Source organism: Neopelma chrysocephalum, unplaced genomic scaffold, assembly GCF_003984885.1.
Source record: "Neopelma chrysocephalum unplaced genomic scaffold, ASM398488v2 Primary Assembly neopelma1_75, whole genome shotgun sequence".
In the NCBI taxonomy this organism is placed as follows: domain Eukaryota; kingdom Metazoa; phylum Chordata; class Aves; order Passeriformes; family Pipridae; genus Neopelma; species Neopelma chrysocephalum.
This window is the reverse complement of record NW_020897736.1, coordinates 3,838,869-3,858,040: the sequence shown is the minus strand read 5'-3', so window position 1 is coordinate 3,858,040 and position 19,172 is coordinate 3,838,869. Positions and strand designations below refer to the sequence as shown.

The following is a 19,172-nucleotide window of genomic DNA, read 5'->3' as shown; positions in this document are numbered from 1 at the left end:
AATTATTTAGGTTGGAAAAGACATTCAAGATCATAAAGTCCAACTGTTAACTTCATCACTGCCAAATCCACCACTAAACCATGTCCCCAAGTGCCACATCTACACATCTCCTGCACACAGTGAACAGTACCTCATCCAAGCCACGAGCAGCCAGTTTCTCCAAAGGAATGTTCATTCTTCATCTTTGGCAGTAGAGATTAGGGTTAGCATGTTAATGCTATATGGAATAAAATGGTCTAAAGTCCCCAGACAACTCTATATATCCAAAGACAGACCTGAAAGTATTTTTAATGAAATCAAGTATAACATTTAAACACATTAGTGAGTTCCACACTAACTCTACTTTATATTTTTAACAATAGAGAGTTTGATAGATATGACAGTGCTGGACAAACAATTCATATTTATCACTTGCTGCAGTATGAAGATTATTTGTATTCAGACTCAATTCTGTCTGGGATTTAACACATTCATGGACCAAATAAAGGTATCTCGTGACTTATCTCATAATGTGCAGAAAGAGTGATGGTAATATGCGTCTGGTGTTGAATATGTAAGTCCACAGGCTGTCTAGGAAGCCTTTGTGTCCTGTGCAGTCTGTATCAGTATATAATACTAAGATATTTAATACTGATATAAAAAATAAATTTTTTACAGTGAGAGCAATCATTCATGGAAGGAACCTGCCCAGGCCTGGTAGGGTCTCTGTCACTGGAGGTTTTCAAGATGTGGTTGGACAGGGTGCTAGAAAATCTTATTTAGGCTCCCTTTGCCACAGGTGATCTTTCAAGGTCCCTTCCAAGCTGGGCTGTTCTATGGCTCTATATGAATGTTAACAATGTTTTTCAGCTATTCACAGTAAAGAGCAGAGGCTGCTGCATCTTAAAGTGCCCCCACTCATGCTTGTCTTCCTCATCACCCTTTTCAAACCAACCCCTGTGCCACCACAACAGTGCTCACTATTTTCTTACACATTTAGATAAATCTAGTGTTTCAAAGATTTTCTTTTCCATTGTAAAAGCTGAAGGTTTAGACTTATGGAAAAAGCTTAGGTTCTGGAATACAGTTATAGGGCAAATTGGAAAAAAAAAATCCAGCACCCTGGCAGTTACGTGGTAATTAGCATGGCAAATTACCATAATCATCTCATAAATGGTTGCAAGTACATCTCTGTTACTTCTTTTCTAAGTGTGCAAAATTACTCTGTGCCTTATAATTCTGGGATACCAATGAGATCTTTTTCAAAGAGTAACTAAAGCTCCAGAAAATACTTGAACAAAAGACAGACACGTACAAGCAACTACCCTTCGAGCTGAGCGTGGAGTGCATCCTGAACTTAGAAGTGAGGTCCAGAACTGAAAAAATCCAGCCAGGATTTTGCCAGCTTGTGGGTATGTCCTAGTGGATATCCATTCTACAGATCAGCTACCAGCATGAAATATATTATCTAAGGCAGGTGAAGAGGACTCTGTGGTAGCACAGACACAGCAGACACAACTGCATGAACTGTTTCATGGAGGTGGAGGTTGTGCAAATCCTTTTCCATGCTCTTAGCACTACAGAGGAGCTCTCTGGGCTGGGCTGGCTCACATGGCACTGCTCTGCCACTTGGTGCCCGGGGTAGTGGTTCAGGGCACTTGGTAGGTTAACCCAAGTGATATTTTAGAAAAATGACAGTATCTGTCAGTAGCTCACTGGGTCTGGCCAGGGCTGGGACTGGTACAGCCACCTTTGACAAGCAGCTGTGAGCTTGTCCCTGCTGGAAGGGCTCCTTTTCTGCAGCCTGGGACAGTGAGCCCAGGGGCAGCAGCAAGTTCTCACTGGCCCGAGACTTTGCTCAGCATGAGCACCTGCACAGACCAGGATGTTACTGAAGCACTGACATGGAAGTCACACATCTCCTTCCTGCAGCCAGCATTTCAGGGGATGCTATCTATCTTAAGAGAGTGGATTTCTGGATACATCATTTCATATTTCCTCTGGTTTGTATTTTTGGGCCCCTGGCCCACACTGTGTCTTGAGCAGACCTCAGGCCAAATTCTGTTTTCAGCTACAATGCAGCTGTTCTGAAGGAATTGCTTTGACTTCCACTGCATTTCTCTGGATTAGCACTGTAGTAATAAAGAGTAGAATTCGGATCATTGCATTCTTTCCCTGCCATCCAAAGAAAAAGCAGGTTAACAGATTTGCATCACGGCGCATCAGATGGGGAGTTTTGAAGAAACACAGAAAACGAGTCCTGACAGATAAAAAAAGAACCTCCAAACCCAGGTAGCTCAATTCAAATGACAAAGTCTGCGTTTCTGACTTTTTCTGGTTTTATTTGTCAACACCATTTAACCGTACATATATTTTAAAAAATAACAATTTTGAAGAACATAAAGATGTTTTTAAGCAGTCTGGGGGAACTTTAATCACATTCAACTAAAGTGCTCACTCAATTCTCAGATGTAGTTTGAACTCTTATTTTTGTTCTGCAAGATTCATGTGAAAAGCAACCATAGCCTGGGGTTTTGAAGTTGAAAGATTATAATTTGGCCTTCTGGCATGTATCTTTGTCATTTTTTTAATCTCTATATGCCGTCTTTCAGCTTTAGAGAGAGACCAATTGATGTTCCCTGAAGCGTGTATATTCTTTCAACACCATAAAAGAAGTCAGCCATTGTCATTTTCAATCTAAAAGTTTTATTCTCTTTATTTTCAAATAATTTGGCTTACTAGTTCAATTGCCTGTGTCAGGTTCAAAAAACAAGAATTAATGTAATCTGATTTCTACAGCTATCTATAGACTGTTGGTCATGCACTGTGATATCTGAATGTGATACAAATATACTCAGCAAAACCAGACACCTCAAATGGCTTAAGAGATAAAACCCTTTAAATAAGCTTGAGACAGATCTGAATTTATTTAAATGTCTGATTCTAAATGTACTTATGCCTAGTAGTAATGTTTACCATCTGCCTGATTCTGTCTGATGAGGTAATTGTAAATCTATAAATAGCTTAACATATGCTGCACATATTCTGGCCTTAAATATAACAGCCTTTGTGTAAAACAACTGGAAATAATAAGAAGGGATATTAGTTTGGGCATTATTCAGGGTAAGACAAGAAAGAAGTATAAGGGGTTTTCACTTTGTATTATTTGTATCTTCTCCTCCAAAGGCCTGGTAAAACCAAAGTGTTGTTTATAGGCCCAATTCTAACGAGTTGTCAGTACTTTCTATGATTCACACCTACCAAAATAGGCATTTGAAATGTAGTAAAGCAGTTACAGTCAAAGTAATGTATACTGTAAACCAACATGAGAACTGCATTCATTTAGGACGAACAAATAGTTTTCACTTTTCTTTCACAGGGTATAAGACAGGAAAATGATGTTCAGGCACAGTGATCACGAAAGCTCAGCTTGAAAGAACTGCTTTACAGCCAGATTAGGGGATTCTTGACACTACTGTACCCACAGCCATTGTACGAGCAGTCAAAGTGCTGTTTCATAATTACAACTAAGAATACCATTAATGCCAATTATCTGCAGAAAGAATTGTAATTGCTCATGTGCACTCACCTAGAATGAAACCAGAGGAAAGGAACAAAGCACTCTAAAATCGTACAGCTTTGAAACCACACTTCCTGGCTCACAGCTTTTTGCCCACATAGTGGGGAGACCATGAGATGTAACCAAAGACAGGCCTATGGCTGCGTAACTGGGTGATGCTCTTCGGTTCTTAGAAAAATCATTTAGTTAAGAGAGAGATCATATTTTTCTCTTGCACGATTTGTGCTCCAGAATCAAGGCTGTACTGCAGATTTCAGTGAATTAGCTTGGGAAATCTGACATTATCCTGCTTATTCAGGCAATCACTTCAGCTGCTTGCAATGGCACCCTAATGCAGGTGGGGAGAAAAATGATACACTACCAAATTAGAAATAAAACAGTGAGTCACTCTCCAAACCTCCTCCCAGTGGCATGGTCAATCTCTTTCTTGTCTGTAGTCTTGATACAAAGCTTAAAAAGGGCCTAAATATGCCTATAGGGTCAGCTGCCAACTCCAAACAAATAAAATTCTTAATGTGGAAAGCTAAGAGTAGGAGCTATCCTAAGGTTTGTTACCGAACACTGGATTCACTGAGCAGGATCTTGGCTTTAGTGCTGGGAACTGTGTGGCTGTACTCTGTGTCACATGTGCAAAGAGGCAGTTATTGGGTTTCTTGCACCATTAATTAGTCCCTGATGTTTATATGGGCTTTTAATTTAATTCATTGAAAAGTTTTGCTCCGTTTGTATTTAATGAGGGTTCTTCCCGAGCATCTGTTTCCTGACCTTCAAAGCCCTCACCTGGTCCAGGATTTTCCCCAGGTTATTCAATATCAGCATGAAACTTCTAGAAAGTAGGTGAGCAAAAATGAACCAAGGGCCAGCTGTGTGCAACTATGCCCAGCCAGACATCTTCATGCCATATGGGTGGCTAGACTTCAATCAGGCAGGACTGAGAAGCTGAATGGAAAAAGGAATTCTCTTAGAAAACTCATCTCCCCTAGAACTATCATTATTTTGAGAGTGCTTGCACATTTTATGTAAACCTTTACTCTGCTTTCAAATGCTCTGTGAGGCTGGACACCCAGCTAATCTTGGATCAAAAGGTGCCCAGATCTGCCTGTGACATTGTACAGTTCATCCCGGCCTTCCCAAGGAGCAAACTGCAAACCTGCACACTCACAGTGCCAGAACACAGCAGCTCTGACCACCTGAGGCACAGCACAGACAGACCTTAGAGGGGAGAGCAACCACCCCAGGGAACGGGCCAAAGCATGAGAATAACAGTAAGAGGGTAGAGAGCACTGCAGATGAGAAGGAAATTAATTAAAAGTAAGCAGCAAAAGTAATTTTAACGAGAGGGCAGAGAAGAACATGTGATAAACCAAAGGAGAACTTCAAAGCACTATTTATTGTTTTTTAAAATACTTAAATAAAAGCACTATCACAATACCAATTAGTGCACTTAATTATTTGTTCTGTGTTCATAAGAGAAGGACACGTACTAAAGAGTGACAGCTATTAAAAAAATCGTCTCAGGAATGCACTAAGGGTATTCCTGGCATACTCTGTACCTCCAATTACGTGGAGGTGTGAGTTAAGCATTGTCTGCCTTGAGAAGTGGATGGAGGGTGGTGGGAGGTGAAATAAGGAGGCAGGGTCAGGTGCTCCTTCAACAGTAAAGGAATAATAGTTTACAGACCACAGAATTCATGTCAGCTGAGCTCAGATTCTCATCCTGTTTTCACCACAATAGATTTGATGCCATTTTTTTATTTTTGACTCCTACAGGTAAAAATTCTAGATAGCCATCTAAATATCTTAATCTCCTCATCACTTCCTGTATTTTTTATTACTTCATTATAGAGCCAAAGCTACCATCTTTTATATGAACAATTTCAGTCATTTTACCTAATTTGCAATTATGAACAGATAATGGCCTTCACTTCTTTTGTATCCACTGGTTATGTAGCAATTTCTAAAATAAAGACAGAATGGAACTCATATCAAAGCAGACTGTTCTTCCTGCTCCTCTAAAGTAGTGACATATGCTAGAAGGAAAGGAAATGATGAGGTCCAAGACAATAAACAGACAGGACATGTGGAAAACAAAATGCCAGGCTGTCCTAATTCAGTTGTGCATCTCTACTGGCTTCTCTGTGATCTACCCATATCCTCAAGGAAACAAAAAACATTGATTTCTTACATAGCTGGAGTGTCAGAAGAAACCCATTTCTGACTAGCATGCTTTACAGAGACATAAATAAAAGCCTTTGTGATCTCCATGCTATGTTCAGACTTGGGTAGTCACTATTCAAGACACAGTCTCTAAGATGTCACGATAAAACTGAAGTGGTATCTTTCCTCTCCCACTTACTCACTTTAATCTCTCAGTAAATCTCAAACCTGCTGGGTCCCAGACATGTAGCAGATGCAACATCCTATAGATCTAAAGGATTTTTTTTACCACATTGCCAAGGCCTGATCTGAAGTTACACTTCTGGGAGATTCAATCAGTTTACATCACTGTTGGTCCAGTGAAATCAATGGGATTACCTCAAAACTGGGCCAGTGTAAACAGAACATGAACTCTGACTAGAAATGCTAGTATGTCTTGACTGTATACTCCAGATGAGTAGAGCCTGATGCACCAGGGTGAGTGAGCAGATAGAGGATGGAGTTGGAGGGTGCACAGCAATTCCTGAGGCCAGTGCCATGAAAACAAAATATAATATTACTTTATTTTATCATAACTTACTTGTACCATTGCCTAAATGTCTACACAGCAAACATTTGCTTGTGTCATTAGTTTATCTGTCCCTGGGTAATTGTTAAGATAGCTGTGGTTACTGTGCTGATCCAAGGTACTGGGCAAACATTTTGAAACATTTAGAATGGTTTCATTTATGGTAGAAGAGAAGCCAAAATGAGTTCTATCTTTGTTCTCCAGTATCAGTGTAATGATATGTGCTGGAACAGCCTGGGGATGGGAATATTAGTTAACTGCTTCTACAGAACAATGACTTAGTGTCAAAGTCTAAAAACTGGAGGTTGTTCCATTCTTTCATTTTTTGTAATGATGTCATGAAATGAAAACTACTTAAAAACAAGACCATAAATAATGGAAAATATCTGTCACTCTCTCCATATTTTACAGACAATCCCAATACATATTTCCTTATGCAGTGACTCCATTTCTCTTTCAATTATCTTTTGAAGCCCTCTTCTCTAGCACTTCTGTGATACAGTTAAATCTCATTCCACTTTTAAGGGCAATGTGAGCTTGTATACAAACAAGTGTTTGTAATGCAGAATCCTCAGGGCTGTCTCCTGAATTTCCTTACACAAGTAAGGGGATACAAGAATACAACAGGAATCCATTCTTGAGGGAGACACAAGAGGAAGCAGAAAGTGTTATGTGCAGTGATGCAAGGAAGCAGAAAAGTGTTACATTTCTGTATCAGTTACTAAATCACACTGTACCATGGATCAACTATTGCCAGTTACAGTACTCTATTTCAGGAACAGAGATAAGGATTTCAAATAACTATTACCAAAAACCAGATTGTTCATAATAACTGGTACACAAAAGATGAAAAAAAATCAAGAATTTGTCATTGAGTTTAGTGGGAATAGTCTGACACAAGCACTATCTCGCCTTTGCAATACTCTGGTTGGAATTTAATAGAAAATTGTAGATTTTCCCCTTGCCTGAATCTACCCTGAGAGTTGCTTAAGATCAAATGAAAAATTTGACAATAATAAATATTAAGAAGATAATTTCATTTAATGAACATCTAAAGTACTTCAGTCAGGCTTCTAACTGAGAAACACTTTCCTTTTGAAGAAACGTGGCAAATATCTCCAGAACCGAGTTTGTTGTATGGTTAAATTAAGGATCCTATAATTAAAACACATTTCATAGAAAAAACGCCATGGTCTTTTGGTTATCTTGCTACTCAGAGATGAACAAAAGTTCAAGCACATACTATACACCTACAGGCACTGCAGACAGTGCCATATGTGCCATGGAGAAACTCAGATGCACAACATCAAGACAGACACTTATAGCAGGGAGGAACAGACCTGCATTGTGAATTTCAGCAGCTACACAGGCTGGACAACCTAAAATGTCCTTCCTTAGAACAGCACATGCATCAGCTGTTGGTAAATTCAATACCCAGCCAGGGCAGAAATCTCTCTGCACACAGACTGCCATTAGAGTGGTATATGGCATTTGGTCGTCATATAAACCAACTGCTGCTGGAAGAACAGATTCCAGTTATGCCATTTCATGTTTGGTACATTCCTTATAATGAGCAGGTGGATTCAAAGTTTTAATCCTGCTAGGAGGTGACCTTTTCAAAATTCTGTATTTTTACTGCCTATCAGTTTTGCTTCTTTCTTCCAAGCTTGTGAGATTGTAATCAAAGATGAATAGGAATTGCTAGAGAATTACTGAATACTGAAAAAGCCAAAGTGTTAAAGATGGCTTTCACCCAGTGTATGCCCTAATGCAGCCATGATATCTGATTTTTAATAGATTACGTGCAAATATGCACACTAGCAAACTAAACAGTGTAGTAATATCTACAGAGAACAGGTTTCATCGATTAAATAATAAATATAGTATCTTATTATGCTTTTGGGGAAACAGAAATATGAAAAGCAATGCATGCATTTTTGAATTATAAGAGGAGGGAATATTGGCAAATCTTTCAACAGCTGTTTATCATGAAAAAGAAGTTACAGTTACTATTCCCCAGCCATGCAGTCTGAAAAACTAAAAACTGTACATTAATAAATTATAACAATGATGCATGAAGCTAATATAAAACTTTTGAAGGCACTTCCTTAGTCCAGAGAGAGTTGTCAAATTTGCTATTTGTGACTTTAATGTTACTTGGAATTTCTTCTAGGGCATTTAAAACTCCTTTTGTGACTCTTCATCAGCAGTTTCGCAGACAGCAAAGGCCTTGACAATATACATTTTCACTTTCTGCATGGCTGACGGACTTCATATGCTATATCCAATTTAAGGGTAGAGCAGTAGATTACATTGCTAGGATATAGAGAGCCATTGCCATTGAGACTGAATCATTGCTGTTTATAGTAATTCTTACTATTTGGTTTTTGACAGCCCTTTGTGACTGGAATAAAAGATGATGCCGAGATTATTGTCAAGCTACTGTAATAGCTAGTAGTGCATGAAGTCTGCAGCAGATGGACTTGAACTTATGAGCTCTCAGATTCTCAATAGCCTTTCAAATGAGCAGTGTTCTCCTTGGCCACATGTAATGCGACTGGCTTTGACAAACCCTTATTTCAGAAGATGAAATATTATTTCAGCCAGCTTTCTTTGTTCTATTTGAAATGTTTTATAGGGCTTAATTTGAGATGTAGCTTAGAACTGAGAGAACAAATTGATTTTCAGTTGCGTGAGGTAAACTTATGTTACAGGTACATCCAAGCTGAACAACAACAAAGTGACTTGACATAGTCAGAACGCTTCCAAAGGTGCCCCTCAGCCATTTCCATTACAATACACAGTTGCTATGTAACTTTCTTTGGCTAAACTCATAATTTTCCTCATGAATCTCACTAATTCACAGACCTTTAATATAACAAAGAAGAAGCAATAGTAAAAATTTGTTTGGCATATGGTACCCCAGAAGGATTCTCTCAGAACACAAACAACTGCTATTGACTTGGATGCTGTTTTAGCTGCTGTCGAGAACACGGATGGACAGCAACCAGCTTGTGTTGCCGCAGGAACATCTTACACCTGATTTGTTTCACTAAAGACCCCTTCCAGAAGCACAATTCTCTCAGGTCACCAGTTTACTTATTCCTTAGTGCAGTGCAGTGCAAACCCACTGTTGTTCATGCACAGTCAGCTGTTCATGCCAGAATGGGCCAACAGAAACCCACTAGAGTGAGCTGAGCTTTAGCGGTTCTCTGGACCCAATGAATACACACCAACAGCCCCAAACTCAAATCATAAATGTTCCAAGGGCTGGTTTAAAACTTTGGCAGATCATTTCTTTTGTCCATATTTAGTATCTTAGTATCAGGTTCCATTACTCTTGCAAACTTTTTTTTTTTTTTTTTGCATATCATGATTCTTTCTTTATACTCTAGCATTACAGTTTGATCTTTTATTGCATTGCTGCTGCTCAAGATTCTATAGTTAAAGTTGTGTCAGCACTTTTACTACAAAACCCATTTACGAGGGGTTTATAACACAGCTATAAAGATGTACTACAGAATGAAAGGTGGTTTACGAAGTCTCAGCATGGGGCATTGTCTTTTTTTTATCACTTTTTAATAAACAAATTAGACTTGCTATTTTAAGCTTTTATGAGTGCAAAGCAATTCCAGTTTGTAGGTTATTGCCTATATAACATGGCAATCAACTGTTATTAAAAAAAGTAAAATGAAGCAACTTATAAGTACTATGATTAAAAGTGATTATGGAAAAAGTGGAATTTTGCAACAGTAAAGACAGGCCGAACATGTCTCCTTATGTGAGTGAGCTGCGCACTGAGAATGTGCTGAGCTTTACAAACCCATTTTCCCCAAGGGAATGGGGGAGTCCAGCTTGGGGTACAAGGTGTGAACCTGGTGAATAACTTCCCCTGGAATCTCTTGTTCTGTGTTTGTGTTGCAAGGACACTGGTTCCCAGTGGAGTGAACGCAGGGTAATGCATTCTTCTCTCCTCTAATGTCATTAGAGCTGACTTCCTGAAAAAAGGTTTTCAAGTGCTTTCAAAGTGCAGGTTGCTTGTGTACCTCATGGATGTTGAGTGTTTCAATAAAAACACACTGATGAGGGTCAGTGAAGGCTCGAGAGTGCCTGTTTTGGAGTGTAGCTTACCCTCATTACTGGGCCTTCTACTCATAACTTAGTCATGAGTACATTACCCTTCTGTTGTTTCTGCTTAGCCAAGTACAGTGCTATGTTTGGAGGCACTATGCAATACCCCTCCATAGCTCAGAAGGTACTACCTGGCTGAGCAGCTTTCCTTGATAAACTGCTTCAAGACACTGGGGTTTGATGAACAGATTCACAGCTTCTCACCAGTGACTCATCCCCCAAGATGAGGGCCTGGTAGCCCACTCAGGACCCACAGATCAGTAATAACATGAAATAATGAGTCCAGAGGGACTGCCAGAGAAAGCTGGTCATACTGCTTGCAGTACCTGAACTGCAAAGTCTCTCATGTGTAAAGTTACCTGTGTACCCTAGTACACTTCCATGGAACCCTGTGTTGCACCCTGGAGACATCCTTAGTTACACACAGTTCCCCAGATGTGCTGATAGACTGGGAATGCCCCACTAAGTCACTACATCTGTGAGGTAATTCATGGCTCTGGATTTGGCTGTGATGTGATGAGAGTGGGAAACAAGTTTCAAAGTATGCTGACTATAGAGGGCATTCAAGTAAAAACAGAGCACTGGCTATGCACAGGTACAGATGTTATGTGCAAAATCTGTAGTAAAAACTCCAAAGCAACTCATGCTGTCTCTACACTGGACCAGATGCATACGCAAAGCTGCACCTGTGAATGTACTGGATGACACTCACTGGCCAACTCAGACACCAAGAAGGGAAGCTGCACCAGCTCAAACTTCAGCCCAGGCTGCTCATACCTTCCAAAGGCTTTGGGTGCTTCTCAGCTGAAGTATGTGCTGCCAGAGCCCTGGCTATTAGCACTATGTTACAAGTGAGGTAACAGATGTGCTACTGCCCGCAGTGCAGGGAGCCCTGAAGTCCAGGTTCCGCTGGCTTCTACTGAATTGTGGATCTGAAGTAATTTTAAAATGTTAATATCTTGCACTCAGTGAAAATGGGGCTGCCTTGGATTCTGATCATGCAGGCGCTACACAGATAACTTTACACATGGGACCTCACAGAGCTGCCTAAATTACAGTATGTTATTACAAACTCCAGTGAAGACTGGCACAGAAATCAGGACTGATTTTTAAAAAACAGACCACAAATTCCAAAGGAATAACTAAAGGCAATGAGGGGAAAAAATTAAAAATCAGGTTTTACAATGGTGCTAGCCACATATTAACAGAAGATCTATTGTTGTCTTTCTCCTAAGTATTGCATATTAAAAAGAACTAATATACTAAAAATATGTTTTCAGAGGAGATGAAACTTCAATTGTCTGCACATAAAATACCCATGATGTATTTAAACAACCTTGTAACAAATGAACTATTAAATATATTTTCCAATATACCTGGGAAGGAATCGGTAAATACTAATCTTTTCCTAAATATTTAAACCATCAATACACTGTTTAGGCTAACAATGAGTTTCTACGAATATAAATGGTTCTGTAATAATTTAAAACAACCTTAAGTACCACACGTAGAACTGCACAATCACCTCCCAGTGACCCCGGGTTTTTCCTCTGTTTTGCAAGGAAGGTTGCTGGCAGCAAGGTTGTTACACGGACTGACAAAAGCAAGTGGAGACAGCGAGCTGTGCTTATTTAAGTCTCTATTCTTCCATGCCACTCAGCTTCAATCCTGTGCCTGGCAAAACATCATCAGTATTCTCTGCCTCTTTTAACTAAAGGAAGCAAATCAAGAACCAGACAGGCTAATGGGAACTGAACCTCATTTCTTGGCCTCTCGCTCAACCTGTGAAGCCAAACGGAAAGCAGCCCACTTCTCCAGGCCTGTGCTCCCCTTGCCAGCTGGGAAGACGAGCCCCTCCTCGCCTCCCAGCTCCGTGGCAGGCAGCATGCAGACTGCTTTCCCGGCTGTGAGCGCCATGAGCCAGCTGGGAATCTGACTGCTTCTCCAGGTCTCCTGTCCACCTGCCAAACAGAGTCTGCAGGGCTCCTTTTCCACTTGCCCCAGCCAGTTAGGAGGTGATCTATAGTGCTATTATCACAGCTAGCTAAGCAGTCCAAAAATCTCCGTACAAAAATGAAGTTTTGGTAAAGTTCCACTAGACCAAAAGAGGAATTTAATAAGGAAAGGGCATCCTCCTCACTCTTTCTCAGTTCCCTCTGAGTTGAGTCAAATTTAGGGGCTGTATTCCCACCCCTTCTCCTAACTGCGCTTAATCTGAGGTACATTCAAGTAGAAATACCACAGACACGTTAGAAGGAGGGAACTGAAAAAGTAACAGCTACTGACTAGAGCTGGTTGAAAGGTTTTCAACAAAACCTGAAACCATATAAAACCCACCTCGTTTCATATTTCACTGCAACTTGAAACTCAAACCAGATTTGTCGAAAGGTTTTTTGAGGATTGTGGTTCCAGTCACAACTGGCTGATCCATTTATAGTACACAACTGTATTAGACAAACTGAGGGCCAGTGTAGCTGGGCTCTGTTTCACAGCTCTGAGATGTAAAGGAGAAGGTCAGCTTGTCCTGCATGCTGTCCTGTGTGGCAGACTGAACATTGGGAAGAGCCTCATCTTCCTCACACAGACAGACATGCAATAGCAAGACAGGGCAAATCCCCTCTTTTCCATTTCTATGTGGAATAATCAGTCAGTTAAATGACCCTTAGAGATCAAGAGCCATGGGATGAACAGGTGCAAAGAAAGAAGCATCTTTCTGCCCCATAAGGAGAGGACAGGTTGTTTCTCCCATACACAAGCCACAGCAGCCTGGTTTTTGGCCCATTTGTCTGCTCGCAGTTTGTCCAAGACCAGGTTACTCTTTTCACCTGAATTAGTGTCTGCATTAAGTGATTTGACAGGTGCTTTGAGTAAACAAATTCAGTCTCTGAACTATTCACATACACATAGGTGCTAGCAAACAGAAAACCACTCATGCAACCTCAAGTACATCCACAAGCCTCAACTGCCCCAAATGGCCACAAAGAGCAAATACACCATCATCCTGTCAGTACACACATCATTTCATCAGCTTCAGTAATGTGGATATTTAAAACTACCTTTTCCCTTTCCCTTCTTTCTTCTCTCCCTCTGTGCTTTTCCAGGTCTAGTTTGAGTTTTGTTGTGAAGCACCGGATTCATTCATACATCAAAGGGAATCTAAGGCATCAGAGCCCACATAGACAGAAAACAAAGGCACTGTTTACAAGGCGGAAACTTGCTGAGAGAAGCAGCTGAGTTTTGCAAGGCTCACCCACTGACTGCCACCTTGGAGGTACATCAAACACCATTACTTGCTCCATACAGTCAAACATTCCTCTTTCAAAGCCTCCTAATATAATGGATTATTTGTATTACTGTAGTACTGAAAAGTCCCAGCCCTGACCAGTGCCCTGTGTGGAACACTTCCCCCTTTACTGAGTTTTGCTGGATGAGAAATGTCCAGCTCTATGGGCACAGAGGTCCCTGTGGGCTAATCTAGATTAAATTAGGCTGGAAGGAGCTACTTCCTACCATAGTATCTCAAGACTAGGCATCCATGTTAAGGATTAACCTTCTCTCACTCAGGGTTTGTACCAAGGCAGAAAATAAAAACCCTTAAAACTTTTTTTCCTAATGAGTTCCTGTGATATTTATTATATACTTAGACTAACACATAGGGGCGGTTGACCATATTTTTGAGGTCCTATATGCTTACTCTCATTTAAATAAATTATTTCCTTTTTGAGCGGGGTCAAAAGAGACTCTGGCTTGGGAAGGCACAGGCAAACTAGCTGTTTCACACACAGCTTTGCACTTTTCAAGCCAAATGTGGAAAGCCATGGCAGATTCAAAACTCATCTTTTTTTTCCATCTGGCAGAGCAGGAGCTCAGTATCCTTCCTATCTTGTAGACATGCTTTTTTCGTTTAGCTGAGAATTATTAATTATAGTTAGAGTGTCTGCTTTTCTCTGTTTGTTTTTGCTTGTATGCCAGGCTGCATACAATGTATCCAGAATTCTGAAAATACAGCTGAGTCTACCAGCCTTGCACTTCCCTTTGCTGCCCTAACCCTGTTCTTTACAGCTGAGACAAAAAAGAGGAGATAAGTATTTTAAATGACACTCATCTCATAGCCTCCATACAGTATGAATATTTTTTCTTCATTGTGGATAAATGTTTTGGCAACTAAATGACAAACACACAAAAATCATAACCTTGTTCTTCCATAACTACAGAGTGCCTGGGACTGCAGGAGTACAGTGGACTTCCAGTCCTCCAGTCCCTCACAAAACTTGGAGAAGCCCCTTGTCAGTCAGAAACTTTGACAGATTAGTATCAATACAAACAAGAGGCCAGCTCTGATCACAACTCAGAGGAAGCCCACTCATGGGGTTGTAAGGACTTTGTTTGTACTCTCAGTGCCATAAATGAGAACATAAATGAGTTGCTATGCAGCAACTTCTGGATAGCCTTTAGAAATTTGTTGTGTTTATTACACCAGATATATAATTATGGGTTTCCTATTAGACTCAATTTTCTCCACTCTTGGAAACACAAAACGGAGTGTTTAAATCCAAATAAATACTTTCCTTTTAAAATGTGGACACATTAATTTGGCTTACAGGATAATAGCTTTATTCTAAGAAATGCATATTAAAAGCACAGTCGACAGAGTACGATTCCAAAGATATATGCTGGACAACAGTATGAACCACACCTATGCCCGGTGACTGTTCACACTGAGAAGGGTGTTGCTTATCTATGCCTTCTTTGAGGGGGCTGATTACTATTTGCAGTGATGTGGATGTTGCATTGCCTTCACTGTGCTAGGTCAGTGAGCAAGATGATTTGAGGCTTATTCAGAGTCTGCACTTTCATCTGAAGCAAGATGCAACAAATAGCTATGAGAAGCAAACACAAGGAATGATGAAGAGGAATAAATGTTACATACAGAAAAACTTGTAAGCTAACAAAATAGCTATTTCACAGTTTAGTGATTCCAAAATAATCTGAAAGGTTTTAACAAAAATCTCCACCTTTGATTTTGGCTATCACAGAACCCTGGCTACCCCTGTGCGTAAGTGACTTCTCGTGGTATCACAGCAGACGTTTCCTCAAGGAGATATTCAGAAAAGAAAAGCACTTCACATGTTCATTAAACTACGGCATTTTACTAGAAAAGCTATGGAGTGAAAAATAGAGATGCCTGTGAGGACGAAGTACTCCAAGCTAGTACCACTGGTGTAAGGAGAAGAGCAACTGGGCAACACAGCATTTTGAACTATTTTGCTTCACAGATTAGGTTCTGTGGCTGGGAGGAAAAGCCCAGCAGAGCTTGACTGGCTCTCACCAAGCAACTGCTGCTGAAAGCAAAGGACAGCAGCAGCTGCTGGAGCAGGGGCACTCCCATGCCAGCACCTTGCCAGCTGGATGTGCAGCTCCACTTCAGAGCTACAGACACCCAGAGAAATCAGAAAGAGGAAAATAACCCATATCATGGAATTCTTAAGGGAAATTTGAAAAAAAATGCCATCCCATCAGATTAATATTTCTGTGGATATTTAAAAAAAGCTGTTCCAGCTTCCAAAACCTTTAGGCTTGCTTCACTGTACTCAGTGGCACAATCCCAAGAGCCTAACAATCATGAACCACGTTTTCATTCCTTATCAATCAAACTATTCCTGCCCAGAGTGCCATGGGAAGAGTAGGAAGAGAAGTGTGCGTCTATTGAACCTCTGTGCCTCTACAGCAGAGTACTGTGTATGGGCACATGATCCCTCTTCTGTTCAAAGCATGTACTCAAACTCTCATTTTCTCTTTTCAAATATACACCCAAATTGTCTTGCTCAATATGCACACATAAAACTACGTATGTCATCTCAGGTAGGTATTATAAGCGTTTTTTATTAATTGGAGATGTATTCTGGATGCATCAGGAGTTCTACTTTCTGAAACCATTTATTCTGTGATCTTTTAGAAACTGTTACGTTAAACCCCACGCTTTCTTTAACACTTGAAATAAACCCCATGTGAATCTGTTTCTTCTTAAGAATCAACCACTGCTTTCTGTTGTGTAAGGAAAATGAAAAGATACCAAATTGTTTGAATCTCCTCAGTGAATACAGTATGTACAGAGTAAATATGAAGTTATACATTGTCTCTCCTCTCAAATTCTGTTACTTGGCTAAAAAATTGGGACATAAATACCTAAGTTATCCAACATAATCTGTGTTTCACAAAGTTTCATTTATAACACTTACCATGGCTAATAAACACTTTAATTATTGATTTCAGCTGAAAAATTCCTGAGGCTGAGCATAAACAAAAGAAATAAGTATCTGCCTCTTCATTAATGTTTTTATTCAAGTGTAGAGGTGAAACTATAGATCCCAGGGATGGAAAAAGCAATTTGCTATTCTCACTCATATTTAGAACCCTATTAGTGGGTTTGTGGAAAAAAAATGTCATATACTTCAAAAAAACAGGCTATGAATTAATGTTTATAGATTTTATTGCTTTTTCCAGCTTTCCCTATTTTTATTCTCTATTCTTTGTAATAGTCTTAAAAAAACCTTAGGATTATAATTTTTTCCCTGCAGATGCTGCCTTTTTCTATTAAACAAACATCAATCTCCTGCATTTTCCCTCTTTTGTTACCCTGCCACCCCTTTTGTATCAAATGGACATAACATCATCTCAGATATTTTTGCATTTAACATCTACAACTTCATTTCACACGGGTCTGATTCGGAGTCCATAATAATAATAACAATAATCATCACACTGCTGTATATTACAAAAGACTTAAACTTTTTCATTGCATAGGACTTCCTTTCCTGTTGACTTTGGGCTAGACTTGAAAAGCACAGCCTGCTGTCCATCATGGGCAGCCCCACAGGGAGCTCCACCTTGCTCAGCTGGAAGTATCAAGGAGGAGGTACAGCTGATCTGCCCATCAGGACTGTTCCCACCAGAGATGACCCTTCCCTGTGGCCTGTGTGGGCTCTTAAGAACACCAGCAGAGAGTAGACAAACATGTTTCAATGGCTCTGAAAGCCTGAACCAAATGTACTGCCAACAGCAGAGAGGGGCATGTGAAACTTTCATTTGTCCAGGTCCTGCAGGGTCTGTAGATAACAGACTGATACAACATAGTTCACACCATTTAGTCATCATTTGTTTGGGGTTTGCATTTGGGAAGGAGTTTGCTCTGAAACTCAGCAAGAACAGCAAGACCCTGGCCCCAGTCAGGAGCATATGACTCTTCTCAAATCCACCAACATGCCCATTGGGACAGCTGTGTGGGGCATATCCATTCAGATTAAGGAATCAATAGAAAACTTGATGTGGGATGTCCCCAAATACTCATAATCTAACAGTTTAGGTTGTACTGAAACCTTAAGTTGCACTGGAAAGAGTTCCCCTCTTTTCTGAGGTGAGAATCAGATCGGGCCAACTGACTCTTCACGTGAAATAAATACATCATTCTTCTAATCTTTTGGGTTTTTTTCATGATACAATGCCAGAAGAGATGGCATGATACAATCTCCATGAAGAGAGAGACCACAGTTGTTGAAAGTCTAGTTACACAAAAATTCCAGGATTACCACTTGCCTAAAAGTTTTCTTCTTCTTTTAATTGTATCTTCACTGGAAAGAAATTTCTATGTAATTAAAATCTTTTGCATTGTATTTGTCCTAGTCAGAGAGCACAACTTTAGTTCACAATTGTCCTGGCCACAAATCTGATGGTGTAAAGATCAGAATGACTGGAGAATCAGACCACAGAATGCTTCTGTTGCACTCCTTTTTCTGCACAATTATTTTGAATTTCTTTTGTGACAAGACAAAGACAACAACGCCTCTGGATTCACACTCCACTGACTTCAGCAGATAATGCTCGTTGTTATTAACTGCCCCGAGGGTGATATGAAGTCCACACCTAACATCTGAAACACATTCCAAGATCAACAATAGGAGTCACCAAATAATTTTCTTCTCTACTGAAGGTTGCTCTAAACTTTAAATGTTTCTCTTCACCTCATGTTATACACATTGAAAATGACTGTTCAGTTGCTCTTACAAACTTAAATCCATATACTCCAACTTTGTAGCCAGAGGGCAATTTACTGGATTATAAAAGGGCAGAAACGCATTTTGCAGCATACCTGCTATTTTTATAATTCAGTCTGAGAGAAGGAGAAGCAACTGGGAGTTGGAAGACCCTGATACCAAGGATATACTGGTAATCAGTGAAAGGAAAAGGTGGATCTTTAAAGAAATTCCTTTTAAACATAAATAAAGACAAGCTGATAGGGACAGCAGTTATGGTGGACACTTCCACTGTCCAGGCAGCACAAACCAGCACATCTCATATTCTTACACATTAGGTGAGCAAATGTCAACCAGGACTCTCAATTCCTGCTGACCTACCACACAACATGGAGCATATGTAGCTATAATATGTCCACAAACTTCCTCAACAGTTCCACTGGGTGCTTTCTGCATTTGTTTGGTTACACACACCTCCCACTGAGCTGTCCCACCAACACCAGGGCATGGTTTGGAGCAGAGGTGGGGTTTGCAGCACACAGGCACCACCCAGCTCTTGCTAAGAAACCTCCCAAGCCTCATAGAGAGCACCAGAATCCTGCATGCACCCAGCTCTGCTTGGCTGCCTCTGCATTTGTCTCCAACAGGGAGTAAAATGTTGGAAGTACAGCATCTTAATCGTAAGCCACCACACAAAGTCATGTTTTTTAAAAACAAAAGTACCTTT

General features: G+C 40.2%; 1 protein-coding gene and 1 long non-coding RNA gene across 9 annotated transcripts in view; one reads left to right on the top strand and one right to left on the bottom strand.

Annotated features, from left to right (window-relative positions):
* Positions 1-19,172, bottom strand: part of SEMA6D (semaphorin 6D) — a 217,067-nt gene that overhangs the window by 96,781 nt on the left and 101,114 nt on the right. The gene's annotated exons all lie outside the window — the stretch shown is intronic.
* On the top strand, positions 10,905-14,722 carry LOC113969862. Its single transcript, XR_003534954.1, has 3 exons — positions 10,905-11,010; positions 13,517-13,686; positions 14,630-14,722. It is a non-coding gene; the product is annotated as an uncharacterized LOC113969862 (long non-coding RNA).